General features: G+C 37.0%; 1 protein-coding gene across 1 annotated transcript in view; it reads right to left on the reverse strand.

Moving 5' to 3' along the window:
* GABRA3 (gamma-aminobutyric acid type A receptor subunit alpha3) overlaps window positions 1-23,149 on the reverse strand; it is a 355,912-nt gene extending 332,763 nt beyond the window's left edge. The window contains exon 1 of the mRNA XM_002927241.4: window positions 22,973-23,149. The gene's annotated coding sequence lies outside the window, so the exon portion shown is untranslated. The remainder of the gene's footprint in view (window positions 1-22,972) is intronic.
* Window positions 23,150-23,631: the final 482 nt, after the last annotated feature.

The following is a 23,631-nucleotide window of genomic DNA, read 5'->3' on the forward strand; positions in this document are numbered from 1 at the left end:
GAAAATAAAAAGCTCTTTTGTCTCTCACCAAGAAAAACCAAACACTCAAGAAAGGGTTTCGTTCATAAAGTAGACCTTGAAGACATCTGAGAAGTTCTGCAGAGACTGATGACACAGAAGTTCTAAGTGAACACTGACCTTGTCAATTCTAGCCACAATATTCACAAGTAAATTCTGCTTGGGGCTACAGCACACCAAAACATCTGGAAAACTGTCACCCATCCATATGTATTGCTTACATGACCCTAAACATCTTTATATGAGAATACAGGTTATAGCTCAAATTATTTTTTTTTACTTGCCTCTGGGAGGTACTTGGCAAAGCAACAACAACAACAACAACAAAAGACAGAGACTCACAAACCCACCAATTAGAGACAGTAATTCAAGAACTAAATTACCAAAGAAGGAAAGACACCATGTGTAATATACACAATCACCTCAGGCTGCTGGCCTGATTTACAGCTAGCTCTATTCTAGGAGTGCGTTGACTCATAGTCCCTTCCAACTCAGCATCCAGATTCCCAAAACATTCACCCTGCAGACAGTGATTCAGAGCCCTGTCGCTATGCTATGCTGCTGTATCCTGCCTCTCATCCAAAGAGCCACTCTTAATAGTAGTCCCTGGGGCTGCAGGCAGACAGATGAAGCTGTATACTAAAGAGTAACTGCAGATTTGTAGCTTGTCTCCAGGGTGCAGAAGCTATAAACAGGAATGTGCAATGTACACTGTTCAGGCAACCAACCTTTATATAAAAGTGGGAAATCTACAGACCAGACACAAAAATAGAGAAAGGTTATGTTCATATATACCAATTTCAGCTTCCAGACTACACCAAGCATATACTGAGTTGTAACATGGATACTGCCCTGGGTCCCCAAATGCTTCTAGAGACTGTATCATTTATAGATTGCTAAACAGGCCCTCAGGAAACAGGAGGAAATCATTCCTGGAGTAAAGATGAGAATGAGTTCTAAGACTATCTACTTTTTCTGCCTGGGTATTAATGCTGCTGGAATGCCACTTGTAACAATGAGATACTTCTTGCAAACATTTGGCAAGCATACACCAACATTCCAAGAGCAAGAAAGTTTCTTTCTCAAACTAATCCCAGCTAAAACCTGAGAAAGATGGATTGAAAGAAAGCAAGGAATGAAGGAAAGCAATACAGACTACTAAAATTGAAGAATGCTCTTAATGAGTCACCAATGTAGAAGTAGAATAAAAAAAGGAGAGGTTAATTAAAGGATTCAGGCACAAAAATACAGCCACATGCTTGTGTCAGTGAAAGAAAGCAGAAGCTTGAAGGTTAAAAGAGAAGAAAGAATGGAATTAAAAGGGAGGGAAGAAGAGTGACAGTATATATGACTGAATGAGACAGGTCAGAAAAACTGGTAGGAAATAAATTTAACCAAAGAAACACAATCAGAAGAACAAGTGCAGCCATGTCGGACTTTCTAGTGTTTGCTAAATAATCAAAAGCCCCAAACTGACAACATAAGAACTCGTTCTAAACTGGGGAGCTCATCAAATAAAACATAATCTAAAAGGGATGAGTATAGAAGAAACACTGAATTTTCTCATTTAAGGTAAACTTGCAGCAAGTTAAAATTCCAAGCCTACAAAAAAAATCTTGAAAAAATAATAAATTCAAGAAATGTGAGGTTAAAGTCCTAGGGAAATACAGTAATTTGAAAAAGACTTTAAAACAAATGTTTGACATTCTCAAAACACTGTAGGAATAAGCTTATGAAGAGCAAGAACAGGGGATTATAAAATAAAAAAGACATACAAATCAGAAAATAAGTATATTAAAAAATAAAAATCCCATAAATCAAGATTAAAGACTCTGAAACAAAAGCTCAAAAGACAGCATAAACCCTGAACTGGATATGGCTAAAGAAATAATTAGTCAATTTTAATTTTTTTAATTTTTTTATTATATTATGTTAGTCACCATACAGTACATCCCCGGTTTCCGATGTAAAGTTCGATGATTCATTAGTTGCGTATAACACCCAGTGCACCATGCAATACGTGCCCTCCTTACTACCCGTCACCAGTCTATCCCATTCCCCCACCCCCTCCCCTCTGAAGCCCTCAGTTTGTTTCTCAGAGTCCATAGTCTCTCATGTTTCATTCCCCCCCTTGATCACCCCCGCTTTCTTTATCCCTTTCTTCCCCTACCGATCATCCTAGTTCTTATGATCCATAGATGAGAGAAATCATATGATAATTGTCTTTCTCTGCTTGACTTATTTCACTTAGCATTATCTCCTCCAGTGCTGTCCATGTTGCAGCAAATGTTGAGAACTCATTCTTTCTGATAGCTGAGTAATATTCCATTGTATATATGGACCACAACTTCTCCATTTTAAGATGTTTCTAAGAACTGGACTCAGAACTGATAAAATGAAAAAGAGGTTAAGAGACCTGGAGAACAGACTTAGAAGCTCCAACAAAGCCTAATGATGGTTCCAGAGGTAGAAAATAATGAGTATAGGTAAGTGATAATGGTATGTGCATATGTATATGTGTATGAATGTGTGTGTGTGTATATATGAAATTTTACACTAATTTAAACTATCATAATAATGGTGGCAAAAGATATTTGTATACATACTAAACTGAGAGTTTACCACCTACAGACTTTCAAAAGAGAAAATAATTATAAGAAATACATAAGAAATTATAAACTACAAGATTTTTTAAAACTTAAGGGTCCTTCCCAGTTAAAGACAGTCAATTGAACATAAGCATTTTTTTCTGCTTTGTACTAAAACCGCACTAAAGTGGCAGTAAAAGAATTTAACTCAAAAACCAACAAAGAGAAAAGGAGATGTGACCAAAAAAAAAAAAGCACATTTTACAAGACTTCTTCAACCCTATTTATCACTCATAACATAAGGAATTAAATCTGTATCCTTCAAGGGAGATATTTAGAATATTAATTTCTGTTGAAACTTTCAGTCCAAAAGAAAGGACCTACAAACATTGACATCATAGTTCTCAACAAAACAACCTCAGCATATCTACCTATTCACTCAGCAGTTCCAATCAGTTTTTTATATTCCACTCTTCAACAGGAACAACCAACCAAGAAACAGTAGACCCATGGAGGTGGGTAGCCTCTAGATGCTGGAAAAGGCAAGGAAATTAATATTCCTCCAGAGTCTCAAGGAACACAGCTTTGCCAACACCTTGATTTTAGCCCTGGAAAACCTCCAGAATTATAAGAAGATAAATTTGTGTTGTTCTAAAGCCACTAGGTTTGTGGTAGTTTGTTACAATGACAATAGAAAATGAATACAATATATTATCTGGCTCAGCTATGAATGGCATTAACATAGTCACGACACAAAATTAAATCAATATTACACTGCAATTAAACAGAGTATGAAGATTGTCCAAGTAAGGGGCTTTAAAAGTACCAAAATCTTTATCTTCCAGAGTGGGAATTTAATAAATAGTGCCTAGACATTTAAAATTAAGAAGGATCAATATAAGCATGTCATTTAGAGATAGGTTATAAATACGTAAAAATTATCTGAAAGGGTTGACATTGGTTGTTTCTGGGAAGAGGGCAGGGAACTACTGTTCCTTTTTTTTTCCTTTTTCTTTTTAAAAAAAGTGTTGGAAACATGAGAGACTATGGACTCTGGGAAACAAACTGAGGGCTTCAGAGGGGAGGGGGGTGGGGGATTGGGATAGGCTGGTAATGGGTATTAAGGAGGGCACGTATTGTGTGGTGCACTGGGTGTTATACGCAAACAATGAATCATGGAACATTACATCAAAAACTAAGGATATACTGTATGGTGACTAACATAACATAATAAAAAATAAAAAGCCAAAGATTAATTAATTAATCATGGAACATTACATCAAAAACTAAGGATATACTGTATGGTGACTAACATAACATAATAAAAAATAAAAAGCCATAGATTACTTAATTAATTAATTAACCCATGTAGGCATGGGTTCATTTCTACATTTTCAGGTTTATTAGATCTTGATTAGTTCTTAGATGTTTTTTAAATCTTAGATTTCTTAGGTAGAATCTTAGGTCATTGATTCTTGTCTAATAGAAACATTTAATGCTGAAGCTCCTGGTTCAATTTTCTATGTCTTCCAGTTTGCTATTTCTTCTATTATTTTCATAGGAATTTATCCATTTAGTTGTTTTTTAATGTAATGGCCTAAAGCAATTCATAATATTCTGTTATGATTTTTAAAATTTGTTTTGAAATTTATCAAAATTATATGGGGATTGAGTTCAAAGTCAAATATTTCTCCAAGGTTTGTTAAAAAGAACAACACTAGGGCACAAAAATAGACATGTAGATCAATAGAACAGAATAGAGAGCCCAGAAATAAATCCACAATTATATGTTCAATTGATCTATGACAAAGGAGGCAAGAATATGGAATGGGAAAAAGACAGTCTCTTTAGTAAATAGTGCTGGGAAAACTGGACAGCTACATGCAAAAGAATAAAAATGGTCCACTTTATTATACCATACACAAAAATAAACTCAAATTAGATTAAAGACCTAAATGTGAAACCTGAAACCATGAAATTCCTAGAAGAATACATAGGCAGTAATTTCTTTGACATCAGCCTTAGCTACATTTTTCTAGATTTGTCTGCTAAGGCAAGGGAAACAAAAGCAAAGATAAGCTATTGAGACTACATCAAAATAAAAAGCTTTTATACAGTGAAGTAAACCATCAGCAAAACAAAAAGACAACCTACTGAATGGGAGAAGATATTTGCAAATGATATATCTGATGAGCAGTTAATAGTCAAAATATATAAAGAACTTATGCAACTCAACACCAAAAATCCCCCTAACAACCTGATTTTAAAAATGGCAGAGAACCCGAATAGATATTTTTCCAAAGAAGATATACAGATGGCCAACAGACACATGAAAATGTGCTCAACATCACTCATCATTAGGGAAATGCAAATCAAAACCACAATGAGAAATATCCCCTTATACCACTCAGAATGGCCAAAATAAAAAAGACAAGAAATAATAAGTGTTGGCAAGGATGTAGAGAAAGAGGAACACTTGTGCACTGCTGGTGGGAATGTAAATTGGTGCAGCCACAGTGGAAAATAATATGGATGCTCCTCAAAAAATTAAAAATAGAAATACCATATGATCCAATACTTTTATCACTGGGTATTTACCCAAAGAAAATGAAACACTAATTTAAAAAAATAAATGCACCCCTATGTTTATTGCAACATTATTTACAATAGCCAAAATATGGATGCAACCCAAGTGCCCATCAGTAGATGAATGAATAAAAGGATGTGATATATATACACACACGTGCACACACACACACACACACACACACACACAATGGAATATTATTCAACCATAGAAGAGAATGAGATTGTGCTATTTGTGACAACATAGATCTACAGAGTAATATGCTAAATTAAATAAGTCAGACTGAGAAAGACAAATACCATATGATTTTACTTATTTGTAGAATCTAAAAAATAAAGACACAAACAGACAACAACAACAAGAAACAGACTCTTAAGTACAGAGAACAAACTGATGGTTGCCGGAGGAGATGTAGACTGAAGCAGGGTGGGGGGGATAGGTGAAATAGATAAAGGGGATTAAAAAAAAGAAACTTTGGGGCGCCTGGATGGCACAGCGGTTAAGCGTCTGCCTTTGGCTCAGGGCGTGATCCTGGCGTTATGGGATCGAACCCCACATCAGGCTCTTCCGCTATGAGCCTGCTTCTTCCTCTCCCACTCCCCCTGCTTGTGTTCCCTCTCTCACTGGCTGTCTCTATCTCTGTCGAGTAAATAAATAAAATCTTTAAAAATAAATAAATAAAAAAATTAAAAATAAAAAAATTAAAAAAAGAAACTTGAAGATGAACAGCAAATTAAATCCAAAGGAAGCAGAAGAAAGGAAACAATAAAGACAGAAGAATTCAATGAAAGAGAAAATAGGAAAACAATTTTTAAAAATCACTGAAACCGGGGCGCCTGGGTGGCACAGCGGTTAAGCGTCTGCCTTCGGCTCAGGGCGTGATCCCGGCGTTATGGGATCGAGCCCCACATCAGGCTCCTCTGCTGTGAGCCTGCTTCTTCCTCTCCCACTCCCCCTGCTTGTGTTCCCTCTCTCGCTGGCTGTCTCTATCTCTGTCAAATAAATGAATAAAATCTTTAAAAAAAAAAATCACTGAAACCAAAAGCAGGTATCTTGAAAAGATGAATAAAATTAGTAAATTTCTACACAGACTGATATACAGAAAAAGAAAGAAGATAAAAATTATCATTATCAGTTATGAAGACAAGTATGTCACTAAAGATATTACAAACATTACAAGGAAAGCAAGGAAACATTAATGAACAAATTAATGGAGATAATGTAGATGAGATGAACAAGTTTCTTGAAAGACATAAATCGCCAACTCTCAGGAAGAAATAATCTGAATAGACCTTAATGTATTAAATCAATTAAATTCATAGTTTAAACCTTGATCATAAAGAAAATTCCAAACAAAAAATCTCCAAAAAAGCCCAGATGGCTTCAGTAGTGATTTCTACCAAGTGCTTAATGAAGAAACAACACCAATTCTACACAAACTCTTCCAGAAAATAGAAGAGAAAGAAACACTACCCAACACACTTCATGAGACCAGAATAACTACCATAACAAAATAAATTTAAGAAAAGAAAATTAAAGGTCAATATTCCTAATGAACATACAAACAAAATACTTTAACAAAATTTGAGTAAATGGAATCCAGAAATACATAACAAGGACAATACATTATAACCAAGTAGAGTTTTGTCTTGAGACTGCAAAGGTTGTTCAACACCAGAAAAATAACCACTGTAATTCAGCACATCAACAGACTTTTTAAAAAGATCATTTCAATAGATACAGAAAAAGCATTTGAAAAAATCCAACATATGTTCATGATAAAATCCCTCAGCAAACTTTGGATAGAAGGCAACTCCCTCAAACTTATAAATGACATGTAAGAAAAATCTAATGTTGATTTCATATTGAGTGGTGAAAGATGGAACACTTTCCCCAATAAGACCAGAAGCAAGGCAAGGAGATCTACTCTAACCACTTCTATTCAAGATTGTATTACAGGCCCTATTCAGTTCAAATACAGCAAAAAAACAAAACAAAAACAAGGAGAAGTATACAAATTAGAAAAGAGGAAATGAAAAATGTGTTTTGAGACAACATTATCATCTACATAGAAAAGCCAAACAAACTAAAAAAAAAAAAAAGCTACTAGAATTAGTGAGTTTTGTAAGGTCATAGGACACAAAGTCAATACATAAAAATTAATTGTATTTCTGTATATAACAATATACATTCAGAGACATAAAGGATCTATATTCTAGAAACTACAAATGACTCTTGAAAGACATTGAGGAAGACACAAAAAGATGGAAAAATATTCCATGCTCATGGATCGGAAGAATAAACATAGTTAAAATGTCTATGCTACCCAGAGGAATCTACACTTTCAATGCCATCCCTATTAAAATACCAATGACATTTTTCGAAGAACTGGAACAAACAGCCCTTAAATTTGCGTGGAACCAGAAAAGGCCCCGAATCACCAAGGAATTGTTGAAAAGAAAAAACAAAGCTGGGAGCATCACGTTGCCAGATATCAAGCTATACTACAAAGCTGTGATCACAAAGACAGCATCGTACTGGCACAAAAGCAGACACATAGACCAATGGAACAGAATAAAGAACCCAGAAATGGACCCTAGGCTCTTTGGGCAACTATCTTTGACAAAGCAGAAAAAAACAATATACATTCAAAAGAAATTTTTAAATGCTATTTATAATAGCATCTAAAATGTAATACTTAGAATAAATATAACAAAATATAGGAAAGACCTACACACTGAAAACTATGAAAACATTGAGAGAATTTAAAGAAGAAATAAATAATGCAAAACTATACCATGTTCATATATCAGGAGACTCAAGATTGTTAAGATGCAATTTATCCCCAAATTAATGTATACATTTATTTTAGTCCCATTAAAATTTTCAGCTGGATTTTGGGGGGGGGAACTGGTTAGTTGATTAGAAAATTTATATGGAAATGCAAAGGACCTAGAATAACAAAAATATTTTTTAATGAAGAAGAAAACTGAAGGATCCATAATACCTTATTTCAAGATTTACTATAATTTTACAGCAGAGGGAAGCCTGAGTGACTCCATCGGTGAAGCATCTGCCTTTGGCTCAGGTCGTGATCCCAGGGTCCTGGGATCAAGTCCTGCTTCAGGCTCCTTGCTCAGTGGGGTCCTGCTTCTCCCTCTGCCTGCTACTCCCCCTGTCTGTGCTCTCTCTCTCTCTCTCTCTGTCTCTGACAAATAAATAAAAATCTTAATAATAATAATAATAATAATAATAATAATATAATTCTATAGCAGAGTTTCACAACCTCAATGCTATTCACATTTTGAGCTGGATAATACTTTGTGGGTGGTAGCTGCCTGGCCTCCACCCACTAGATGCCAGTAGCACTCATCTCTAGTAGTGATGATCAAAAATGTCTCCAGACATTGCCCAGCCATGCATCCCCAGTCACTGAGGGAACTGTACCCAACCCCAAGCCCCCAGCTGCCATCACACACACCCCATAGCCATGGAGCACATGCCCAACACTCCTTTGCACACAGCGCCACATTGTTTCAGGTGATCCAGCATAGGACTAGTGGCCCAACACAAATATTGCTAATGCTGCCGCCCTGCTCCCAATTTCCCTAGTGGGCACACCCCTTCAGAATTGGCCTGCCTGGATCCCACTAACACCACAGAGAGCAAGCACAGCCCACAACAGGCAGAGAGAGTGCAGACAACTGCACTAAAAGGTAGAGTGACAGACACAATAGCAGGGTGTAAACAACACACATAGGAGACTCTCTTGAAGTGCCAGTTTCTCGTAAACAGGGGACACTGCACTGCAAGGCACTCCAGGATCTCTTCTTAATAAAATCACTACTTTCAAGAGCAAAAGACACAGCTGACTTTCTTAACACAGAGAAACAGACACAGAGAGTCAGATAAAATGAAGAGACAGAGAAAATTATCCCAAATGAAAAAAGCAGGATAAGGCCACAGCCATAAATCTGAGCAAAGAAGATAGAAGTAACATGCCTGATAGAGAATTTAAAGCAATGATCATAAGGATAATCACTGGACTTGAGAAAATAGTAGAAGACATGAGAGAGACACTTAACACAGAGATAAGGAATAACATAGCAGAGATAAAGGGCACAAAAATGAAATGAGAAATATGCTTGATAGAATGAACAGTAGGATGCAAAAAGCAGAGGAATGAATTAGTGACCTAGAAGACAGAGCAATGGAAAGTAATCAAGCTGAACAAAAGAGAGAGAAAAAAATTAAACAAAACAAGAATAGACTTAAAGAACTCAGTGTCTCCATCAAACATAATAATATTTGTATTATAGGAGTCCCAGAAAAAGAGGGAAAAAAAGAGGAAAGGGGCAAAAATACATTAAATACATTAAATTTTTAATCATTAATTTTAAATTATTATTATTTAATGTAATTAAATTTGTAATTTGTAAATATTGTGATAAAAAAGTTTAAAAGCGGCAAGACAAAAGACTTGTAAGTCATTAACTTACAAGGGAAAACCCATCAGGCTAGCAGGAGATTTTTCAAAATAAACTTTGCAAGACAGAAGGGAGTGTCATGGTAAACTCAAAGTGCTAAATGGGAAAAGGCCGCAGCCAAGAATACTCCACCCAGCAAGGCTCTCATTCAGGATAGAAGGAGACATAAAGAGCTTCCTAGTCAAACAAAAACTAAAGGACTTCATGACCACTAACCTAGCTATGAAAGAAATGATAAAGATTGGAGCAGAAGTAAATGATTAGAAACTAAAAAAAAAAAAATTGAACAGATCAATGAAACAAGGAACAGGTTCTTTGAAAAACTCAACAAAATTGACAAACGTCTAGGCAGACTTACCAAGAAAAAAAGAGAAAGGACTCAAATAAACAAAATCACAAATGATAGAGGAGAAATAATGACCACCACAGAAATAAACAATCTTAAGAAAATATTATGAAAAGCTATATGCCAACAAATTGGGACAACCTAGAAGAAATGGTTAAATTCTTAGAAACATAAACTACCAAAACTTAAAAAAAGTGGAATTAGAAAATTTGAACAGACGGATAACCAGCAAAGAAATTAAAGCAGTAATCAAAAAACTCCCAACAAACAAAAGTCCAGGACAAGCCTGGCTTCATAAGCAGATTCTACCAAATATTTAAAGAAGATTAATAGCTATTCTTCTTAAACTATTGCAAAATACAGAAAAGGAAAGAAAACTCCCAAATTCATTCCATGAGGCCAGCATTACCCTGACACCAAAACCAAATAAAGACACCACTAAAAAAGAGAACTACAAGCCAATATCCCTGATCAACATACAGACAAAAATCCTCAACAAAATATTAGCAAGCTGAATTCAAAAATACATTAAAAAATTATCCACCATGACCAAGGAGGATTTATTCCTGGGTTGCCAGGGTGATTCAGTATTCACAAAACAATCAATGTGATACATCACATTAATAAGAGAAAGGATAAGAATCGTATGAACATTTCAATAGATGCATAAAGGGCACTTGACAAAGTACAACATTTATTCATGATAAAAACCCTCAACACAATAGGTTTAGAGGGAACATATCCCAACATAATAAAGGCCATCTATGAAAAACTCACTGCTAATATCATCCTTAATGGAAAAAACTGGAAGCTTTTCCCAGAAGGTCAGGAACAAGGCAAAGAAGTCCACTCTCACCAATTTTATTCACCATAGTACTGGAATTTCTAGCCACAGCAGACAACAAAAAGAAATATAAGGAAACCAAATTGGTAAGGAAGAAGTAGAACATTCACTATTTGCAGATGACATGATACTGTATATAGAAATATATACAAAAGACTCCACCAAAAAACTGCTAGGACTGATAAATGATTCAGTAAAGTTCCAGGATACAAAATCATTCTAGACAAATCTGTTGCACTTCTATACACTGATAATGAAACAGCAGAAAGAGGAATTAAGAAAACAATCCCATTTATAATTGCACTCAAAATAGTAAAATACCTAGGAATAAACCTAACCAAAGAGGTGAAAGACATGTACTCTGAAAACTATAAAACACTGATGACACAGTGAAAAGAAACTGAAGATGACACAAAAGTATGGAAAGACATTCTATGCTTATGGATTGGAAGAAAAAATACTGTTAAAATATCTATACTATCCAAAGCAATCTACAGATTGAATGCAATCCCTATCAAAATACCAACAGCATTTTTCACAGAACTAGAATAAACAATCTTAAAATCTGTATGGGAGCACAAAAGACCCTGAATAGCCACAGCAATGTTGAAAAAGAAAAGCAAAGATGTGATGAGTATTAGGTGTTCTATTCAACTAATGAATCGTTGAACACTACATCAAAAACTAGTGATGTACTATATGTTGGCTAATTGAACATAATAAGAAAAGAAAAGACGGGGGCACCTGGGTGGCACAGCGGTTAAGCGTCTGCCTTCGGCTCAGGGCATGATCCCGGCGTTATGGGATCGAGTCCCACATCAGGCTCTTCCTCTATGAGCCTGCTTCTTCCTCTCCCGCTCCCCCTGCTTGTGTTCCTTCTCTCACTGGCTGTCTCTATGTCTGTCGAATAAATAAATAAAATCTTAAAAACAAAAAAAAAAGAAAAGAAAAGATGGAGGCATCACAACTCTGGACTTCAAGTTACATTACAATAAGCTGTAGTGATCAAAACAGCATGGTACTGGCACAAAAACAGACACATATATCAATAGAACAGAATAGAAAACCCAGAAATGTATCCACAGGTGTATGGCCAATTAATCTTTGACAAAGCAAGGAATAATATCCAATGGAAAAAAGACAGTCTCTTCAACAAATGGTGTTGGAAAAACTGGACAGCAATGTGCAAAAGAATGAAACTGGACCACTTCCTTACATCATACACAAAAATAAATTAAAAATGGATGAAAGACCTAAATGTGAGACCTGAAGTCATAAAAATCCTAGAAAAGAGGATAGTCAGTAACCTCTCTGACATTGGCCTTAGCAACTTTTTTTCTAGATATGTCTCCTGAGGCAAGGGAAACAAAAGCAAAAATAAACTATTGGAACTACATCAAAATACAAAACTCCTGCACAGCAAAGGAAACAACAACAAAACTAAAAGGCAATCTGTAGAATGGGATAAGATATTTGCAAATGACATATCTGATAAAGGGTATCCAGAATATATAAAGAACTTATAAAACTCAACACCAAAAAAAAAATCCAATTAACAAATGGGCAGAAGACATGAATGGACATTTCTCCAAAGAAGACATGCAGATGGCCAAGACACATGAAAAGATAAGCATTATCACTTACCATCAGGGAAATGCAAATCAAAACTACAATGAGATGTCACCTCACACCTGTCAGAATGGCTACAATCAACAACACAAGAAACAACAGATGTTGGCGAGGATGTGGAGAAAGGGGAACACTCTTACACTGTTGGCAGGAATGCAAACTGTGTAGCCACTCTGGAAAACAGTATGGAGGTTCCTCAAAAAGTTAAAAATAGAACTGCCTTATGATCCAGCAATCACACTAGTGGGTATTTACCCAAAGAATACAAAAACACTAATTCAAAGGGATACATGCACTCTGATGTTTATTGCAGCATTATTTACAATAGCCAAGATATGGAAGCAGCCCAAGTGTCCATGGACTGATGAACAAATAAAGATGTGGTGTGTGTGTGTATATATATATATATATATATACACACACAGTGAAATATTATTCAGCCATAAAAAATGAAATCTTGCCATTTACATTGACATGGATAGAACTAGAGAATATAATGCTAAGTGAAATAATGTCACTTAGAGAAAGACAAATACCGTATGATTTCATTCATATGTGGAATTTTAAAAACATAACACATGAGCAAATGGAAAAGAGAGAGAGACAAATCAAGAAACAGACTCTTAATTATAGGGAAGAAACTGATGCTCACCAGAGAGGAGGTGGGGAGGGGGATGGGTGAAACAGGTGAAGGGGATTAAAGAATACACTTACGATGAGCACCAGGTGATGTATGGAAGTGGTGAATCACTATACTGTACACCTGAAATCAATATAATAGTGTATGTTAACTACCCTGAAATTAAAAGAAAAAGAAGCAAGTGTGAATGGCTCTAGGTTTTGTGTTCTGGAAGGATGCAAAGAGAAATAAAGCTGAGCTATACACAGGAAGTAAAGTTTATCTGTAATGTTTTGTTTACTTAATTAAATATATCTGAAGCTGAAATGACAAAATGCTAACAACACTTGTTCATTCTGAGCAGTATTTATGTATTTATTTGCTCATAGTTGTAGATGCTTCTGAATTTTTTTTTAATTTTATTTATTTATTTGACAGAGATAGAGACAGCCAGGGAGAGAGGGAACACAAGCAGGGGAAGTGGGAGAAAGAAGCAGGCTCCCAGCAGAAGAGCCTGACATGGGGCTTGATCCCGGAACGCCAGGATCACGCCCTGAGCCGAAGGCAGACGCTTAAGGACTAAGCCACCCAGGCGCCCCGATGCTTCTGAGTTTCTAAATATTTTAAAGTCTTCAAAATTAAAAAAAAAGAAACAAGAAATGACAAATTTATAATAATAAATTTGAGCAAAATAAATAGAAATTAAAATTATAAATAGCAATTTCCCAGTATACCAGCCATAATAAATTAGCAGAAATAATGATAGAAAGATCCCCTTCACAAAATTAAAAGCATAACATATAGAGCATCAGATTCTACACAGCTGGCAAGTAGAAGAGCTGAGGTAATAAAAATTATTTTAAAGCTATAAAAATATTTAAACTTTGTAACTAGGACAGAAAGAGTCAGGCTACAAAATATGGAAAATAGATAAATCCCAAAGAGAATCTACTATATATATAACAATTTACACATATTAAATGTGGCATCACAGAGCAGTGTGAAAAGATTAATTATTCAATATTTGCTATTGTGAAAAATTGAAAGGGAAAACAACTTAGAAAATTACCTCATACCACACACCAAAATAAATTCTGGAAGGATTAAACAAATATAAGCAATAAAAATGAAAAAAATCCATTTAAGCACTTATCTAGTTTGGGTGGGGAAAAACTTACACATGAATTCATCAGAAAAAAAAAACACAAACAGATTGCATGGTGCACTGGGTGTTATACACAACTAATGAATCATCGAACTTTACATCAGAAACCAGGGATGTACTGTACGGTGACTAACATAAGAAAAAAACATTAAAAAAAGGAAAAAAATACAAACGGAAAGATATATATAATTACATAAATGTTAATTTGTGTATAAAAGTTCATTTAAAACACAAACCTGGGAAATATTTTCCACATATACCACAGAAGAAAGGTCTAATATCTATTAAATGTATATATTGTCCATACGAATGAATAAGAAACATATAAGTTCTCAATAGAAAAATTATACAGGTCATGAGTATATGTTCATATAGGGAACAAAAGTGACCAAGAAACCCAAGACAATATTCATGCTCAGTATAATAAAAGAAACATATTAAAAGAGTAAGATATCATTTAGCCTCTATTATACTGGCAGATTTTAAAAGAATGACAGTAGCCAGTTTTGGTATAGGTGTATGAGCAGAAATTGTCCATATTATACAGTGAGACAACTTCACACATATATCAAGAGCCTTTAATAAAATTTAATCCTTACATCCAATAATACCTCTTATAAAAACTTATCTTAAGAAAATCATTTATTCAACAAATACTAGTAAGGATCTACAATGTATCATACATTGCTCTAGGTATTGGAAAATACAGTAGTGAAAACAAAGTAAAGAAAAATCTCTGTGCTTGAGGGGCTTACATTTTAATACAAAGATCCAGACAATAAATTAGAAAATATTTCGACTATTAGGTTATGATGCAGATCAGGGAGAAAAAATAAAGCAAGAAAAGAGATCACGGGAATGCCCTTTCCTGGAGGAGAAGTGTTTGCTTTTTTATGGATAATTGTTAAAGGAGATCTTATGGAGGTAATATTTGAATAAAGACCTAAAAGAGGTGAGGTTAAAGAAGCAAAGATTTATGCATAAAGTTATACATTGCAGGGCTATTCATGATAACTTTTAAAATAATTTAAATGACTAATACAGGATCTGTTAAATAATTAAAGTAGGTACAAACTGTACAACTGAAAATTATGAAGCCATTAAAAATTGTCTGAAGGCTGGTGGATGACACGGTGAAATGCTTACAGTACAATAACAATGGAGAAGCCAGATATGAAATAGTACATATAAGGTATGATCCCAATTATGTAAACATGGAAGCACATTTGGGAGGAACCAGAGCAAGTTGTCTTTGGACAAGGTATTGAGAGGTGATTTGTGTTTTCTCTCCATTTTTAAAAATTTTCTATTATGAGCCTGTTTCATTTTATAAATAGAAAAAATAGAAGTAGATATCACAATCTTAAGGAAGATTAATAAATGTACAAAATTTTTTAAATGGTGGTGCTAAACAGCCATGCCTAGAACACTGGGTCCAGCTTTGGATGTTATATATTAAGGGTGACACTGCAAAGTTCAACGTCTCCTATAGAAGATACTTAAAATACTTGTCATATGAGCTCAAGATTGGGAATATATGGACTGGAGAAAAGATAAAAAGAACTATCTTTAAACTTTTGAATGGCTAATTACAGGGCAAGGAAATAGACATTAGCATTCGCAACCCATGGGTTGGATTCAGAAGACAGATTTCAGGTCACTCAGTATGAAGAAGAACTTGCTAACAATCACAGTTATCAAGTGGTATTAAGCAAACTTTCCTGGAACTATTCACATTGAAAATAAATGACCATATGTACTGGTTGATAAGACTGCCATTATATGATTGGTAAAGACTCTATTTCTGAGCTCCTCTCATACTATTTTAAAAAGTTATTTTATGCTATGATCACTTACATAATTCCACCCCCATCCACCTCCCCTTCCCTTCAAAAAACCTATGTAATACTTGATTCCTTTTAAGAAATCATTTTTTTTAAGATTTTATTTATTTATTCGACAGAGATAGAAACAGCCAGTGAGAGAGGGAACACAAGCAGGGGGAGAGGGAGATTAAGAAGCAGGCTCATAGAGGAGGAGCCTGATATGGGGCTCGATCCCATAACGCCGGGATCACGCCCTGAGCCAAAGGCAGACGCTTAACCACTGTGCCACCCAGGCGCCCCAAGAAATCATTTTTAAACAGAAAAGAGTACCCTTCAAAATATACATCCTGGAGATTTTTATTCTTCCTTCTGTGTATAGTGAGAAAATATTGTGTACAAACATCAATACTTTTAAAATCATGTTTTAAGTATAAAAAATGTTTTTATATTACCAACCAATATTTCCCTTTACCATATATCTTCCCCCTAGGAACAGACTGTCTGGACCACTACGTTTCAGAATGTGAGATAATCACCTTGTGTCTGTTCCACAGTATCCTGCACCATTTTCTTTGCAGTGCCCTTAGTTCATTTTAAAACCAGCCATGGTGAAAATATCACCCAGTACTCAGAGTTACTACAGATTTTATAACAGTCAGTTATTTTCTTATGTTTCAGAACACTGATGATTTCAGCAATCTCAGGAATAGAACAAGGAAAGGGCATTCCTGTGGTCTCTTCTAAGCCCTATGAATACTTCCACCAAAATTAGCAACCTTCAGAATTCCATATAAATTCCTTAGTGTTGTTTAAATAAGTGACTGAGCCTGAACTACCAGCACAGGACCATGAGAATATAGTAAAGAATAGAGCATAGACCATAGAATCTTTTAGCTGGGTCTAGTCCAACCCTCCTCATTTTACAGTTATGGAAACAGAGGCTCAAACAAGTGATTTGTCACAAGAAACAGAGTCAGCATCCAAACCAAGACTAGAAGCTAGACTAGGCTATCTGAAATCTCCTTTTCAGACAGATTTTTAACATCCAATTCTTCATATTTTTTTCTTATCAAGTGTGTCTTTCTCTAGCTTGTTGAATGGGGAGAATGAAGGAGATCTGGGAAGAGTGCTGACTCATTGAGAATTTCAGTTAAGCAACATAACATATAACCTGGTTTCAAATAAACCTGTGCTTTTATGGACATGAGACTAGAGGGAATCTTACCTTTCTTTACAGCACTATCATCTGCCAAACAACAGCAAAATGGATATGATCATCCAGTCTTTTAGTAAGCACTGTGAGCATCATAATGGGGAGGACTATTAGAAACTGGGTGTTGTTTGTCAGTACACAGTCCTGCTGAAATGTTTAATAATGGTAACCATGCCTTCTTTGTTAAAGCAGTATATTTACCTCTATACACTAATCACAAAGTATAAGTATATACTTCAATGGTTTGTAGAATAAGGTCTATCTCACTATCTAAACCATGAGCCCAAAGGTGGCAACAACCATGTTTATTTTACTCACCATTATATTCTCCATGTTCAGTAAATGGTATGTATTCAATAAATATTCGTCCAACTAATGGATGAGACCTCTCCACTCTTGGCTCTTTCATAATACTGTATTTTCAAATGTTCCTTTCACACACCTGCCCTCTCCTCTGTAGCCTTCACACAAGCTCATCTTTGTTTTCCCATATCCTAAAGCATAAGCATTCCCCAAAGAAGAGATCTTTGGATCCCTTCTTTCCACTTCAAGTACTGCCTCTGTATCAATGGCTCTCAAATTACTCTCTCCAGTTGACTTATATTGAGAGCTCCAATTCCACATTTCTTTCAACTGTACCCAGGACCTTTTGCTGGGCTGTGTGATGTCAGTCAAATCAAGTGACTCCTCATCTCAGGATCAGATAGCTCATCCATAAATTAAGGGTATTGCCTCTCTACTGCATGTAGAAGAAAGTTCTAATTCTCCAAGCTAGCATTTAATATTATTTACAGCCAAGCTCTCTCCCTATTTTGGCAAATATCTCTTACACACTTTTACCATACATTTTACTCCAACATAACCAAGCTCCTCACTGCTCCTAATACACGTCCTCTGCTTTTCTGGACTCTTCCTAGAACACCAGACTGCACCTCCAAAGTTTGCTAAATCTTTGAAGCCCAGTTCAAATGCCACTTTTGGGAAGCTATATTTGATTTCCTTGCATGCCCTTCTTTTATGTGTATGGATTACATTCTTCTAAAATTATAGTTGTATATTTCTTCTCTCTCTTACTTGACTTTGTCATCTTGGACAGCAGAGGCTATTCCTAAATCAGCCTGTATCTCCCACATTGCCTTTGGCTCATAACATTTAGTGACCTTATACTGAATGGATTCAGTTTAGGCTATATCAGTCATCCTGCTTAAAAAGCCTTCAATCAGTTTGTTTCTCGGAGTCCATACTGAGGGCTTCAGAGGGGAGGGGGGTGGGGGAATGGGATAGGCTGGTGATGGGTAGTAAGGAGGGCACGTATTGCATGGTGCACTGGGTGTTATACGCAACTAATGAATCATCGAACTTTACATCAAAAACCAGGGATGTACTGTATGGCGACTAACATAATATAATAAAAAAAAAATACTATTTTAAAAAAGCCTTCAATCAGTCCCTGTGTTTCTGGAATAAACATCAAAATCTTTATGATGGCCCACTTCAGCCACACCAACTTTTGTTCAATGTCTCAAATTCACTATGCATCTCAAGGTCTTCATGCATGCTCTTCTCTTCATCTACAAAACTGCTCCACCCTCACCATAACCCCACCCCACCCCCATGTCTCTACTCAACCTTAATATCACTTCCTCAAGGAAGCTTTTCTTAAACTCCACACTAGATCAGTTTTTTCTGTTATATACCTTCATAGCCCCACCCTCATACTTTTCCTTCATAGTATTTATTACTGACTGAAATAACAGTTGTGTATCTGATTTATGGCCTTTTCCCCATCAGACTGTAAGTTCCAAGTAAGCAAAGGCCATGTCTGCTTTGCTCACCCTTGTATTATCTGCATGGTGCTTATTATCTGCATGGTGCTTAACCACATCACTGAATAAATGTTGAACCACTGAATTGATGAACAATTGTAAAGGTAAAGACTTGGGACTTAGGCCATATAAAATCTTTGCCTGGCTTGCTATAAATCCTTTAAAACAAAATTGGGATTCCAGGTAAATTCAGCATTAGAAATTTACAAAATAAGATAAATACTGCCTCCAAAATGCTGGATGGAAACCAAAATTATCTTTGTTTAATGAATGTATGGCTCCAAAAGGCATAACTAACACCAAGTGACTTGCTCATTCACTTAATGAACATTTATTAAATATCTACTCTATGCCACACACTCGGATAGTGGCTGATAGTACAATAAACTGGAGTGACAATTTACTTGCTTGGAATATATAATCTAAGAGGCACATTTATAAAAGCTTAAAAAAAACCTTTATGACAGTCACAACAAGTAAAGATATTAAGTTCTTCATCAAAGGAGACATTTAACCTGAGGGTGAAAAATCATTTGACAAAAATGACTTGAAATTATAACTGGGCCAAATCTGGGCCTCCTATATTACTGGTAGCCTAGACTAGTGCTGTTCAAAGTGTGGTCTACAGATCAATGCCTGTCTGCAAACTTATTATTGCCAGGCAGTAATGACCTGGGTGCAGAAATTGAAAATAATCACTTATAAAATATTATAGAATTTAAAAAATAATTTTTATGTCTGTTGATTCTAGTAATAAAAATGTTAGCTTATATTTAGTCTTTTCTTTCATTTTCTAATAATTCATAATGTATTTTACTAAAGTAACAGTCTATGATGGATTGGAAAATTTTTTAAAAAACTGGTCTTTGAACAAGGTAGTTTGAAAAGCACTGGAACAACAGATTCAGGATTACCTGGTAGTTTGTTAAAATGGAAAATCTCAGGTTGTACCCCGAGACCCCCTGGGTCAGAATTAGCATTTTACCAAGATCCCCAGGAGATTTTTCTGCACATTAAAGTTTGAGAAGCACTGGCCTAGATGATTTCTGAAGCCCTTACAACCCTGAGATTTTATAATTTACTTCAGATAAAGAATTACAGAGCTGATAGACCCTTGGTGATACAATCCACCTCATCATCGTTTTTAGAAGGAAAAACTGAGGTCCGTGGAGAGGGACTCAGATGTCCAAGGTAACTGACAAATTAGCAGAGCTAGGAATAAAACTCAAGTTCCCTAATACCCAGGTCAGTTCTCCACTCTAACACACTGCTGCTTACTCTTATTCCACCCAGTCTCACTCTGCACCATCCCCTCAGTGATGTCATTGTTTCTGAGATATTTTCTGATACAAGAATTTATTCTTCTGCCTTCCATATACTGTGTGAACCTTGAATCACCACTATTTCAAGTGTCCCCTTTATGATAATTGTCCTTAATCCCTGTTGCTCAAATCTTCCCATATGCCTATTGTCTGGCTGTTATATGGACATTCTGGGGCTTCAGAAGGACTAGCACTAACTGATTTCTGATCTTTAGGGAAAAAAAGAGAGCTTCTTTGTTCCCATGAGTCCACTTGATACCAAATAGCAAGCTTTCCCAAGGAAGAGAATATACACTATCAAGGCTGTTTTAGAAAGCTCAGTATGCTCAGTTTGTGACTGACAAGAGAATGAGATACTGGGTCATATTAATAAAGTCTAGCTTCCAAAATGAGGCAAACGATGATCCTTTCCTTGCGATCTTGTCAGATCTGAGGCTTTGAGGGGAGAAGTATGACTGCTGTCTTCAACTGTCTGAAGAGCTATTATTAAGAAGAAGCAAATTTGTTGCAGCTAGTCCCAAAGAAGCAATGAATACAAGTTACAGGGAGACAGACCTTGGCTTATAATGGGGATTACTTTCTGGCAATCAGAATTGCTCAAAGATAAAAAGAGCCATCTAATGAGCTCTCTGTCACTGCAGGGAGATCAAAAAGAAATCAGTCAATGAATTGAATGCTTAGGACAAATTGAAGAATTGGGTGGAAAAGTGAAGATTAATGACCTTCCAGTTCCAAGGTTTTAATATTCTAAAATTTTCAGGACAAGGTGACTCTAAGCTCTCAGAAAATAAGAGCAAGATTTGGTCTGAAACAAAGCAGTCTTTTGCTGGATGTGAGATGGACGAAGCTATGACAGTGAAAAAGTGAAGTCTTTCCAGGTAGCCTTTTCAAAGGAGAGCAGGCTGGCCAAGGAAAGCCTTTTGGGCAGCTTCTCCAGCAAACCCAGGTGAGGCTCGGTTCCACAGTGGCCAGCCACTATGCCCACTCTAAGTTCCTGTTACTCTACACAAAGGCTAAGCTACTACTTTTTTTTTTTTGGCCAAGCAGTTACCCTTCCTATCACACCTATACTTGCCTGACCAGCAAAGGCACAAAATTTTTCCCCAAGGAGGCAGTAGTGCTTAATAGTCAAGACTATGCATTCTAGAACCAGGTTGCCTGTGTTTTAATTCCTAGTTGGGAAATGTAATTACTCTGTAACCTTTGACAGTTGCTTAACCTCTCTGTGCTTCAGTTTCCTCATCAGTAAACCAAGGATAATAATATCTGCTTCATAGTATCTGCTTCATAGTATTGGTGTAAGAATATACATTAAACCCTCAGCCTAAAATCCAAAACATACTTGGCACTCAACAATGTTAGCAATTAGTATTGTTGATGTAATAATTACTACCATGGGCATGGCAGTGTTGCTAACTCAAAAAGCTCCCCACCAAGCAACCATATCTCTTTTCCTACCAGTTCAGAGGGCTATACTACAACAGCTTCAGCCAGTCCTTGCACAGCTCCAGACATCCAGAACCTGCTGATCCTCAATAAACCATACAATTCGCAGCAGGAATCCTGGCTTTCCACCCTGCTCTAAATCCAAAAGCCACCCCTCCCCCAGTCCTCCTGCCTATGCTACCCTCAGCCACAATTAGAGAACCAGCAAACTGGAAAGCCAATTCCAGACAAACCATCAGGTGTTTCTTCCTTCTCAAGGACACAGCTGGACTTATACCATGCCTGCCAGTGGGATGGGGTATGGTATCTGAATCCCTGGTCTAGCCTGTCTCTTCAACTACCTACAACGGGAAGTGGGCAGGCAATGGGGCTTCCCACCTGGAAGCAAGAAAAGCCTCTCAAGTTTGTAAAGGAACTCAGGCCCAACCCCATAATAAACCCCTTAAAGGAAGGGGGGAGGTCTCAAGCTGCTTTCACAAAAAGCAGTTATTTACAACTTTCCACTCAGTTGCATCTGGGAAAGGTAAAAGGGAGATGGGGAAAAGGGCTGCATGAATAGTATTCTCCCTCTTTCTCTATTCCAGCAATGAGAAACAGCTGCAGAGAAAGAGTTAAAGGAGAAAGGAAGCTCCAGCCATTACCCCATCCCCGTGCCTAGGGCTGTCTGGGGGGTCATGACTGTGCTGTCTGCTTTGGCTAGGGGACACTGGGTGGCTTTCTGCAGCAGCTGCAGGCCCCCCAAGCAATTTGCAAGGTCAAGGCTGACCTGTTTCCAAAAAGGAACAAAACAATTCACTGACAATAAAGCAAATCGCGCATACACCACATCACAACCCCCCTTCCCAAATCAGGTTTCACCCCAGTGCCTCCCTGCCCAGATGCCAACTCTGGGCTTCCACCAGCCCCACTGGGGAACCCAGGATAGCATCACAGCTGCAGAGCATGTCTCGCCTCCCCGGCCAACCCAAGGAGACTCTCAGTACGGGGGAGAGATGCTATCGCTAAAGAAGACCTGAGCTTGGGGGAGGGGGAAGAAGGGACATCTACGTTCCTTACCAAGCGCCACAGTCACTTCCCCGAGGCAGAGAGAAGAGAAGGATGAATGAATTGAAACAAGTTGGAGATTGAGTCCTCACAGAGCTCGGCTTCCTCTTCTCTTTCTCTGGGTCTCTCTCCTGGTCCCTCTCTCGTCTCTCTGGTTTGCTCGCTAGCTTGCGCGCGCTCACGCTCTCCTCTCCCTCTCTCTCCTCCCCCTCTCCCTCTCTCTTTCTCCCGCCTCTCCCTATCTCTTCTCTCTTCCCTCCTCCCCTCCCCCTTTACTGGCTTTAGATTCACCATTGCCTGGTGCTGAGCACGCGGCTGTGCTGGGGCTCCGGAATACAGTGCTGCAAGGCTTTGGATCTGTGGTTGTTTTAGGAAAGACTAAAGCAATGTTTTATTATTTAAGGTTTCCAGCAGAGAAATAGAGGAAAGCTCAGAGGGAAGGGGAGGAGCAGAGGAAGAAAGGAGAACAGAAAGAGAGCAAAAGGGTAAGAGCAGTGAATAGGAGGATAAAGGAGGTATGGATTACCATGCTGATGTGTAATGCTGGCTAGCTGCTCCAAGACAGAAAATAAGTGGTCTGTCTCCTTTATATCCCTATGGGTGTGTCTTCTTAGTTAAGGCTCCAAATAAAGGTTTCACAATCCTGTCTGTTCACATTCCATCTCTGAGGA

The sequence above is a fragment of the Ailuropoda melanoleuca genome, chromosome X (genome assembly GCF_002007445.2).
Source record: "Ailuropoda melanoleuca isolate Jingjing chromosome X, ASM200744v2, whole genome shotgun sequence".
Lineage (NCBI taxonomy): Eukaryota > Metazoa > Chordata > Mammalia > Carnivora > Ursidae > Ailuropoda > Ailuropoda melanoleuca.